Here is a 10,143-nt window from a genome sequence, read left to right as displayed (position 1 = left end):
GTTTGAGGGGGGGGGGGTGGGGGGAGCTGTGGAGAGACGGATTCTTTCCCACAATCGAACTACAGGAAAACCCTTTTGTTTTGCTGCTTCTGATAACTTAGGCTGTTCCTTGATTGGCCGAGCTCAGCAGGCCAACGGAAACATCCATCAACAGGTGCTTGATTCAGTAAAGATGTGAAAATCAATGGCAGCTCCTGCCTGGTTATTTCCCTGCTCTTTGTCTAATCATCGGTATGCCATACATCTGGGAATCCCCAGTCTGTGGGGAGTTATAAGATACAGCAACCAAAATAAAAAGAGACAAAAATGATTAGTTAGAAATGAAGAACTGTTAAATCAATCAAAGTAATATATGGTTGATTATCCAGGTCAGAAGCAGGAATTAACTGAACCTGCTCTGTAACCTAATGCATAATAATTAATGCTTGTCATTTTTTCAAATGGTCTCAGTTATCTTGTTTGGCAGCCAAACAGATTCAGAGCATCAGCACTGAAGTAACTACACATCTGCAAGATTGTGAGGCCACAGTTAAAGAAAGAACTTGTATTTATATAGCGCCTTTCACAACCTCAGGACGTCACAAAGCGCTTTACACCCAATGAAGTACTTCAGAAGTGCAGTCACTGTTGTAATGTAGGAAGCGCAGAAGCCAATTTGCGCACAGCAAGATCCCACAAACAGCAATGTGATAAATGACAAGATAATCTGTTTTAATGATGTTGATTGAGTGATATATTGGTCCTCAGTTTAACGTGTCATCTGAAAGACGGCACCTCCGACAGTGCAGCACTCCCTCAGCACTGGCACTGGGAGTGTCAGCCGGGAATTTGTGCTAAAGTCTCTGGAGTGGGACTTGAACCCACAACCTTCTGACTCAGAGGAGAGAGTGCTACCCCATTGAAAGTAAAATCAGGCGGGGTGTTAAATCAGCATTGCACCCAATCCCATCAGTTTCCCGTCAGGCGAGTTAGGTTAAAATAGCCCCCCATTGTTTGTCGGATGAGACGTTAAACCGAGTGCTCCTGATCCTCCTGGGCCACACGGAACATTACCAAAATTGAAAACACTGTTACATTATTCCTGCCTCTGATGGCTCGATGCCACTCCTCGCCAGCGCCTTGACTACTGTGCATGAACTGTGCATTTCAGAGTTAAAATTAAAAGCCCCGACTGTTCAATATTTCTGAAGCCCCTTCCCTGGGCGGCCTCCACATTCCCGAAAACCTGGAGTGGGCGGGAACGCTGGGGGAATGCGGAGAGTTCCACCTGGCTGCCATTTTAACCTCCCTGCCCGTGCCCACTGTTCTCGCTGAGTGTGCAGGGTTAAAATCAGGGTTGACGTGATTGGCGCTTTGTGCACAGGCCCTGATCCCACTCTCAATATTTAAATACAAATGCCAAAGGAGTGGGTTTTGCACATGACTCGCAGGTTTTCAATTTATTTATGTGTAAACACACACACACCCACACACACACATGATGTGGAGATGCCGGTGATGGACTGGGGTTGACAATTGTAAACAATTTTACAACACCAAGTTATAGTCCAACGATTTTATTTGAAATTTACAAGCTTTCGGAGGCTTCCTCCTTCCTCAGGTAAATGTCAGGAACTCCTCGAAGCCTACGCATTTATAAATCACAGAACAATACATGGTGATTACAGATAGTCTTTGCAACTGCCCGTTGCCAAGGCAATCACCGTGTTCAGACAGAGAGGTGTTACCTACAGAGCCCCCGAATATACAGTCAACAAAAAAAAAACAAACAGAAAAGAAAACAGAGAGAGGCAGAAACATCCGGAAGGCACAGAAAGCCAGCAAATGACCCGTTATATTAAAAATAGATAGCTTTTGTTCGCTGGTGGGCTTACGTGTAGCGTGACATGAACCCAAGATCCCGGTTGAGGCCGTCCTCATGGGTGCGGAACTTGGCTATCAATTTCTGCTCGACGGTTTTGCGTTGTCGTGTGTCTCGAAGGCCGCCTTGGAGTACGCTTACCCGAAGGTCGGTGGCTGAATGTCCCTGACTGCTGAAGTGTTCCCCGACTGGGAGGGAACCCTCCTGTCTGGCGATTGTTGCGCGGTGTCCGTTCATCCGTTGTCGCAGCATGTGCATGGTCTCGCCAATGTACCATGCTCTGGGGCATCCTTTCCTGCAACGTATGAGGTAGACAACGTTGGCCGAGTCACAGGAGTATGAACCATGCACCTGGTGGGTGGTGTCCTCTCGTGTGATGGTGGTATCTGTGTCGATGATCTGGCATGTCTTGCAGAGGTTACCGTGGCAGGGTTGTGTGGTGTCGTGGACGCTGTTCTCCTGAAAGCTGGGTAATTTGCTGCGAACGATAGTCACACACACTCATAAACATACACATACACGCACACACACCCACTCATACACGCACACTCTTACATCTGTGCACACACACACCCTCAAACACATACACGCACACACACCCACTCATACACGCGTGCGCACACACACACACACACACACACACTCACATATATACAGCCCTGATACATAATGTAAATATTTATCATTTGAATCAAGGGTTCAAAAGGGAGGAAAAACCTAAAGTGGATTCTTGACTGACCCAACATGAGTGGTTCAGACTACCCTGGGGAGTTTGTCTGTTCTGCATCTTTAATAAACCTGTCCTGTGCTGACAGTTTCTGCAGCCTGGAATGTGCCAGTGACGTGTTTGTGATGTTGGATCACAAACAGCGCCCTCTGGTTTCCAAAGCTGCAGCTCCTCGCGTTTCAAAGGGAAGTCGAACTTCTTTGGAACACACTGTGTACTCGACACTGAGCAACAGGTTTCACCCCCAACAATTCTGCACTGTTGCAAACACAAGGTAAAGCTAAGCAGTGAGCAAACGGGCACACTGTCCCGGTGACAGTCTAACTCCAGTGTGCAGCAATGTGAACGAGGGCTTGCCAACTCTGGTTGGATGTATTCCTGGAGGCTTCATCACATGACCTCTCGCCTCCATCCGCCCCGCCCCGCGCCCCCCCCCTCTCCTGCCATTGGTTGCCCGACACGTCCATTCTCGCGGCGCCCTGCCTTCCACGGCCAATCGGAAAGCAAACACACTCTTCATTACCCGATTGGATGATTTTGACTGTCAGTCAAACGGCCTTAATTTCCCCATCTCTAATACTCTTATAATTAAAAAAAAGAGTTCAAACGGAATGAAAAGAAACGTACAATTTGTTTAATACCCCGATGTTTTCTCTCACAGGAGTTGCTCTCAGCAGTGTCCTGGAGATTATTCTTAAATTCCTGGAGACTCCAGGACAATCCTGGAGGGTTGGCAACCCTAATGTGAACATCAGTCATGAACTGCACTTAACGATCCAATTGCTGTACAGTATGGTCATTATGGGGGTAATTCTGACCCTCCCAGGTCAGGCGGGAGACAGTCAGGAGGGGGGGTTAAATTGTTAAAAATGCAAAGCCCGACCCCAACCCGCTGTGATCACGCCTACTTCCGCTTTAACTAGGGCGGGTTTGAGGGGCGCCCGAGTAACCTGCTCTGGAGAGGCGGGTGCATGATTTTAATATGTTAATGAGGCTGTGTTCCTCAGATTTTGGCAGCCATTTGAATTTAACAGCTGCGGGCTGGTTTTCCCAGGGCTCGGGAAACCCGGCAGCTGAAGGAAGGTGAGAACTGCCAGATCCAGGCACGTACTTTTCCAGCACTGCTTGTGGGCCAAGGAGGACCAGGAGTGTTTCCCCCGGGCTCTCCAGCAAACTTTCTGCCGCAATCTCTCCCTCCCCGTGATCTTCAGAGTCCCTCCCCAGCCCCTGCGATCCCCTCTCCCTCCCCCCGCAATCTCTATCTTTCCCCCGCAATCTCTATCTTTCCCCCGCAATCTCTATCTTTCCCCCGCAATCTCTATCTCTTCCCCCTGCGACTTGCCCCCAGCGATCCTTCCCTCCCTCTTCACGGTCAGGCTCTGACCACCGTTCTCCGACCTCACCGATCCCCGATCTTCTTAATTGTCGGGGACCATCTCCAAGGGTCCCCGGCTGTGGCCTTCATATGCAGGCTTTCCTGCCCATCAGCTAGCCAGCCTCTCAATCTGGCTGGCTGCCAGAGTGGGGGAAACGGAGTAAAAAAATTCCAATGAGGTCCTACTGTTAAATTCGACAGGACCTCTGCCTTACCGGAGCTTCCGGGTTTCCCAGCTGCTCTCTCCCCCAGCTCCCCTCCTGCTCACCCCCGCTTGCTGCCCCACTCTCCCCTCATTCCCTCCCTCCCCCACTCCCCCATGCTGTCTCCCCCGCCTCCCTCCCCATAAATATCAGGGCCATAAATTTCTGAACTTTCCTCGTTTGCTCTTCCTAAGCCTATAACCACCCTTGTACAGTCCTTCACTTCCCCATATCTTCACCGTATTGAAATGTAGACTCATTGCACGATCCACTCCTCTAACTCGTTCTTTAACAGCACTTTGCAGAACGATCGATTACAACACCTGGACCCGCAGGAGTTGGGGTCATTTTTTTAAAAAGGAAACTTCTTTTCTCATAGTTTGCAAAGTGCCAAAGTGAAATTCCTCGCTGGTGGGAGAGATGTGAGAAATGCCCACTTGGGCAAAACAGGTGAGTGCGGCTTAGAGAATCAGCACGACACCATTGTAGCAAAAAACAGGTCTGACAAAAGACCCTGAAACTTTAACCCTACGTTTCTCGCTCCACAGATGCTGTCTGATCTGCTGAGTGTTGTCTGTTTTTATTACGTTACTGTAGTCGTGGCTCAGTAGGTAGCGCTCTTGCTTTTGAGTTAGAAGATTGTGGGTTCAAGTCCTGCTCCAGAGACTTGAGCACAAAATCCAGCCTGGCACTCCCACTGCCAGTACTGAGGGAGTGCTGCACTGTTGGAGGTGCCGTCTTTCAGATGAGACGTTAAACCGAGATCCTGTCTGCATCAGAGCGTGGAGTTGTGGAGAAAGAGGAGGAAAAAATTCATTTAAAAGCAGGGGCGTCCTGGCCACCATTTATCCTTCAACCAATACCTAAAGCAAGTTATCTGGTCATTACCATATTGCTGTTTGTGGGAACTTGCTGTGTACAAATTCGCTGCCTCATTTCCTACATTACACTGAAATACTTCATTGGCTGCGAAGCACTTTGAGTTGTCCTGAGGTCGTGAAAGGTGCTTTATAAAGTCTGTCCTTTTTTTAAGGAGACAGTGCCATGAATCTTGATTTCACACTAGGGATGCAGAGAGGAGGAAGACTGTGTAAGAGGGGATCTTTGGAGCTTAGGCGGAACAAGAGAGGAGCGTTCAGAGGAGAACTGACCACCGTGGTACAGTCCCCACCGCATATAGCGGCCACGCACATGGTAACATAATTTCCCCACTGTATGCGGTGGACGGTCAAACCATATGTTAACAGTGCAAACAGCAGGCTGAAACTCCTTGAAGACCTGACCTTTCCTGAAATCAGCAGAGCTTTTAAATCGGTCAGTACTGAAGTGCCTGGAATAGTTGGCGTGCTTAATGCAGCTTAGTAATTGCCGCCTGTGGTGATGAGCAATGGGTAACACCATTTGCCCGATATGGGCAGCTGTCTGTGATAAAGGAGGACGGTGTAAGTGGTGGGGGAAAGGTTGGAGGATGGGGTGGGAGCCGGTTTCCATTAGATGACAAACTTGCTGAGATACACCTGAATCGATCTGGGTTCAAGTATAAATCGGAGCCGAGTACTTTGACGCCTTGTCAAAACTCTGCTGCCCGTATCCTAACTGGCACCAAGTTCCGATCACCCATCACCCCTGTGCTCTCTGACCTACACTGGCTCCCAGTCTGGCAACACCTCGATTTTAAAATTCTATTCCTTGTTTTCAAATCCCTCCGTGGCCTCGCCCCTCCCTATCTCTGTAACCTCCTCCAGCCCGAGAAACCTCCGAGATCTCTGCACTCCTCCAATTCTGGCCTCTAGGGCATCCCCGATTTCCATCGTTCCATCATTGGCGGCCGTGCCTTCAGCTGCCTGAGTCCTTTGGAATTCCCTCGTTAAACCTCTCTGCCTCTCCAGCTCTCTCCTCCTTAAGACACACCTTAAAACCTACCTCTTTGACCAAGCTTTTGGTCACCTGTCCTAATATCTCTATGTGGCTCGGTATCAAATTTTGTTTGACAATCGCTCCTGTGAAACGCCTTGGGACGTTTTACTACGTTAAAGGTGCTATATAAATGCAAGTTGTTGTCGTCTCATCTTTAGTGTCCTGAGACCAAGGGAGCAGTCCTATTGTATCAACGACTTTCAGTTTGCTGACTGGATAAATAAGAGGAAACAGTTTAAGTATTGATGCTTGAGGGAGGTAAAAAAAAGTCACATCTCAGAGAGGCAGAACTGAATAAATCTACATACGCTGCACATCAATTGATTTCTTTGTTTGATGCCTCCTAGAAAACAGTAGGATTAATGTGATGCAAAGAGCCTGCTGTGAATTTAATGATTTATACTTCAGTTTCTGGAAGGAGAGAAAATGACATTCTAGCAGCTTTAAATCAGGCAAAAAGCAACTCATTACTTGGGAGAGCACACTGCAGTACACACCGACTGAATACAAAGCACACCGTGTCCTGTTTCCCAATTGCTCTCTCTCCTCAGGCACCGACCCGCATCCGCCCGAGTGCCAGAGACTATTCGGATGTGGAGGGCAGCACAGCACAGCCTGATCCTGACCTTATCCAGAATCCGCATGCAAGGGTGTCCCATTTTAATGCGCTTAAATCAGCGTTAGGCTGTGTGGGGCTGGGGAGGAGGGGTGGTCAGTTAGACTTTCCACTCACCGTTCACACTGGGGCTCCGGTCAACCAATCGACCGCCATTTTTTGACCAGCACCCACTGATGAGCAGCTGAAGTACCCGCCCCGTTTCAGGGGATTTTAATGGCTCCACCATTGGCTGCCATGCCTTCAACTGCATAGGTCCTAGGCTCTGGAATTCCCTCCCTGAACCTCTCCGCCACTTTCTCCTCCTTTTAAGACGCTCCTTAAAACCTACCTCTTTGACCAAGCTTTTGGTTACTTGTCCTAATATCTCTTTAATGAAAACAGAAAACGCTGGAAATATTCAGCAAGTCAGGCAGCATCTGTGGAGAAAGAAACAGAGTTAACGTTTCAGGTCGATGACCCTTCATCGGAACTAATATCTCCTTTAATATGCACGGTGGGAGTCCCATGCGTGGGAGGCTGATCGCCATTTCGAGCTGAAGAGTGAGGGGAATCAGTCTAAGTAACGCTTCCAGGAGCTGACGAATTTTCACCTCTAACAACAGTCACTGCCCTCTGTGAAGGCAATTTGTTTGTTTTTTTGGAAGTGCTTTGACACATTTCAGCACCATGGGTCACTGTATAAACATTTATTTTCTGCAAAATGTCTTTGGAAAACTGACCTGTTGAAGACTCAAAAACAAATAATTTGTTTGCGACTCACTACAGCACTCGAGTATCGAATTACACTCACAAACTTGAGTTATGCAGTCAAGTGACTGGAAGAAAAAAGGAAAATCAAATCACACTGCTGCCCACAGGCTATCTGCTATGTTCAATACCTTGTACATATTTTCATTACACTGTAGAACATTATCATTACCACCTGAAGCACAGTAGACTCCCATTACACCTTCCCTTCTCTGAAATGGCTGCAAGAAGCCATTCGAAATGAGCCAAGTGTAACTGCAACATTAGTCACCCAAACGTAAGGGACCGTCTCCAAATGTCATCCCTTCAGATGGAACAGGCAAGTGTGGGTTCGTTTAGTGAATGGATTGTTTTGAGATGTTTTAGTGGTTTTTTTTGTTTTCTTGGCCAGCATTCTCATGGTCCCCCAGGAGCCATTTTCATTCCTTGGTTAAAAAAAATAATTTCTTGCATTTATATAGCGCCTTTCATGACCTCAGGACATCGCAAAGCGCTTTACAGCCAATGATGTACTTTTGAAATGTAGTCACCGTCATAATGTAGGGAAACGCAACAGCCAATTTGTGCACAGCAAGGTCCCACGAACAGCAATGTGATAACAACCAGATAATCTGTATTAGTGATGTTGGTTGAGGGATAAAAATTGGCCAGGGCACCGGGGAGAACTCCCCTGCTCTTCTTTGAAATAGTGGTCATGGGAGGGCAGACGGGGCCTCGGTTTAATGTCTCATCCAAAAAAAACGGAACCTCTGACAGTGCAGCACTCCCTTATTTCTGCTCCGGGAGTGTCAGCCTGGAATTTGCTCGGGGACGGGCAGAATGGCAGGCTGTTGGTTTATCTGTCACCCTGTTTTGGACAGAACTGTTCAGTATTTGAATGTCTAGGAATTTGTAATACTGGACACCTGAAGTCTGGGTTTTTGAGTAGAATGTCTCCCCAGACAGGCATGGTGGGCATGGCTGCCTTCTCCTGTGCTGTAAATTCTATGGGGGGGGGGGGGGTTTAACTCCCCAGATGGGAAAGGGCCTAGCGAGCAGCCGGCTCTTCCCAGGACAACAGTAGGAGAGACGGCTGATTTTAACGGCTAGGCCTCATTAACATGTCGCTGGCCGACCTCCTGGTTGTTTCCATGCAAAGCATCATCCTTTAGGAAGGATGTCAAGGCCTTGGAGAGGGTGCAGAGTAGATTTACTAGAATGGTTCCAGGGATGAGGGACTTCAGTTACGTGGAGAGACTGGAGAAGCTGGGGTTGTTCTCCATAGAGCAGAGAAGGTTAAGGGGAGATTTAATAGAGGTGTTCAAAATCATGAAGGGTTTTGATAGAGTAAATAGGGAGAAACTGTTTCCACTGGCAGGAGGGTCATAGGACACAGATTTAAGCTATTTGGCAACAGAACCAGAGGGGGAGATGAGGAGAATTTTTTTAATGCAGTGAGTTGTGATGATCTGGAATGCACTGCCTGAGAAGGTGGTGGAAGCAGATTCAATAGTAACTTTCAAAAAGGAATTGGATAAATACTTGAAGGGGAAAAATTTGCAGGGCTATGGGGCTAATTGGATAGCTCTTTCAAAGAGCTGACACAGGCACGATGGGCCAAATGGCCAATTTCTGCGCTGCATGATCCTATGATTCTATAATGCCTGGTCGTTAAGATTGGGTGGCTTGGAGGCGCTTGCTGGGCCTGAGGTAAGTGTGGAGAGGGGGGCAGGGTGGTATGGGTTCAGGAGCGGTCAGGGGTTTGGGAGGAGGGGGTGGGGGGGGGGAGTCCGCCATTGAAGCCTTACACTTCCCTTGTGGGGCCCGGAGGAACACTCCTGCTCCTACTGGTCCCAGGAAAGAAATAATCGTACCCGGAGAGGCCACAGCGGCTTCCCCACTCAGGCCAATGTTAAAATGGCAGTCGGGTGCCGCTGACGTCATCGGGACCTGATCTGTATATTTAAAGAAGGATCCCATTGGCTTTGGGCGGATGTACTTGCCGCCTGAAATTTAAAATTGCAATTGGCGGGATTGGGCCTTGAGGTCAGTGGATAAGTCGCCCTCTCCAGGAGGCGAGGGGAATTAAAATGCACCCCGTGTCTTAACTTGTGGACGTGAGGCATTCGTTACCAAGCTTACTAAGGTTCTCAATTAAATGTTCAACTGCAGCAATGCCCAAACATAAGACCTCAGGCATTGATCCCATCCTCTGTTCTGCCCTGTGTCTGGTTTGGGATGTGATGAAAGGTGGCAGCCCTTGTGGACTGTACTTCGGCCTGTGCCAATTGAGTGCTCACTGTCTGTTGGAAAGTACGCGAGGCTCCATTGCTGATTATTCCTTTTCTGCCAACCTATAGGGAAGTGCTGGGCTCTCACTTGTTGCATTTCTAAAATGGGACAGCTAAGTTCAGGAGCTCGCCCCGTGGTTATCTGCAGGCACAATCCCTTCTGTTCTATGGCATGATGCATTGGAAATATTTAGGCAAGGGTATTAAGGGCAATGGAACCAAGGAGTTAAGTTACTGATCAACCATATAATTGAATGGCGGAACAGGCTCGAGGGGCTGAATGGCCTGCTCCAGTTCCTATGTGGGTATCTTCAACCTTTTCAATCATGGTATTGGAGCAGGAGGGATGGACCTCACGGGACACTGAGGCCTAGTGTAGCACCCCTATGGAAGGAGCTGAGATCAGCAAACCAGGAATGGATCA

At 48.3% G+C, this 10,143-nt stretch overlaps 1 long non-coding RNA gene across 1 annotated transcript; it reads right to left on the bottom strand.

Moving 5' to 3' along the window:
- Positions 1–1,540: 1,540 nt before the first annotated feature.
- Positions 1,541–7,081, bottom strand: LOC137300095 (uncharacterized). Its single transcript, XR_010958023.1, has 2 exons — positions 7,031–7,081; positions 1,541–2,156 (listed from the first exon to the last, which is right to left on the bottom strand). It is a non-coding gene; the product is annotated as an uncharacterized lncRNA (long non-coding RNA).
- Positions 7,082–10,143: the final 3,062 nt, after the last annotated feature.

Source organism: Heptranchias perlo, chromosome 30, assembly GCF_035084215.1.
Source record: "Heptranchias perlo isolate sHepPer1 chromosome 30, sHepPer1.hap1, whole genome shotgun sequence".
Lineage (NCBI taxonomy): Eukaryota > Metazoa > Chordata > Chondrichthyes > Hexanchiformes > Hexanchidae > Heptranchias > Heptranchias perlo.
This window is presented reverse-complemented; position numbering and strand designations above follow the sequence as displayed.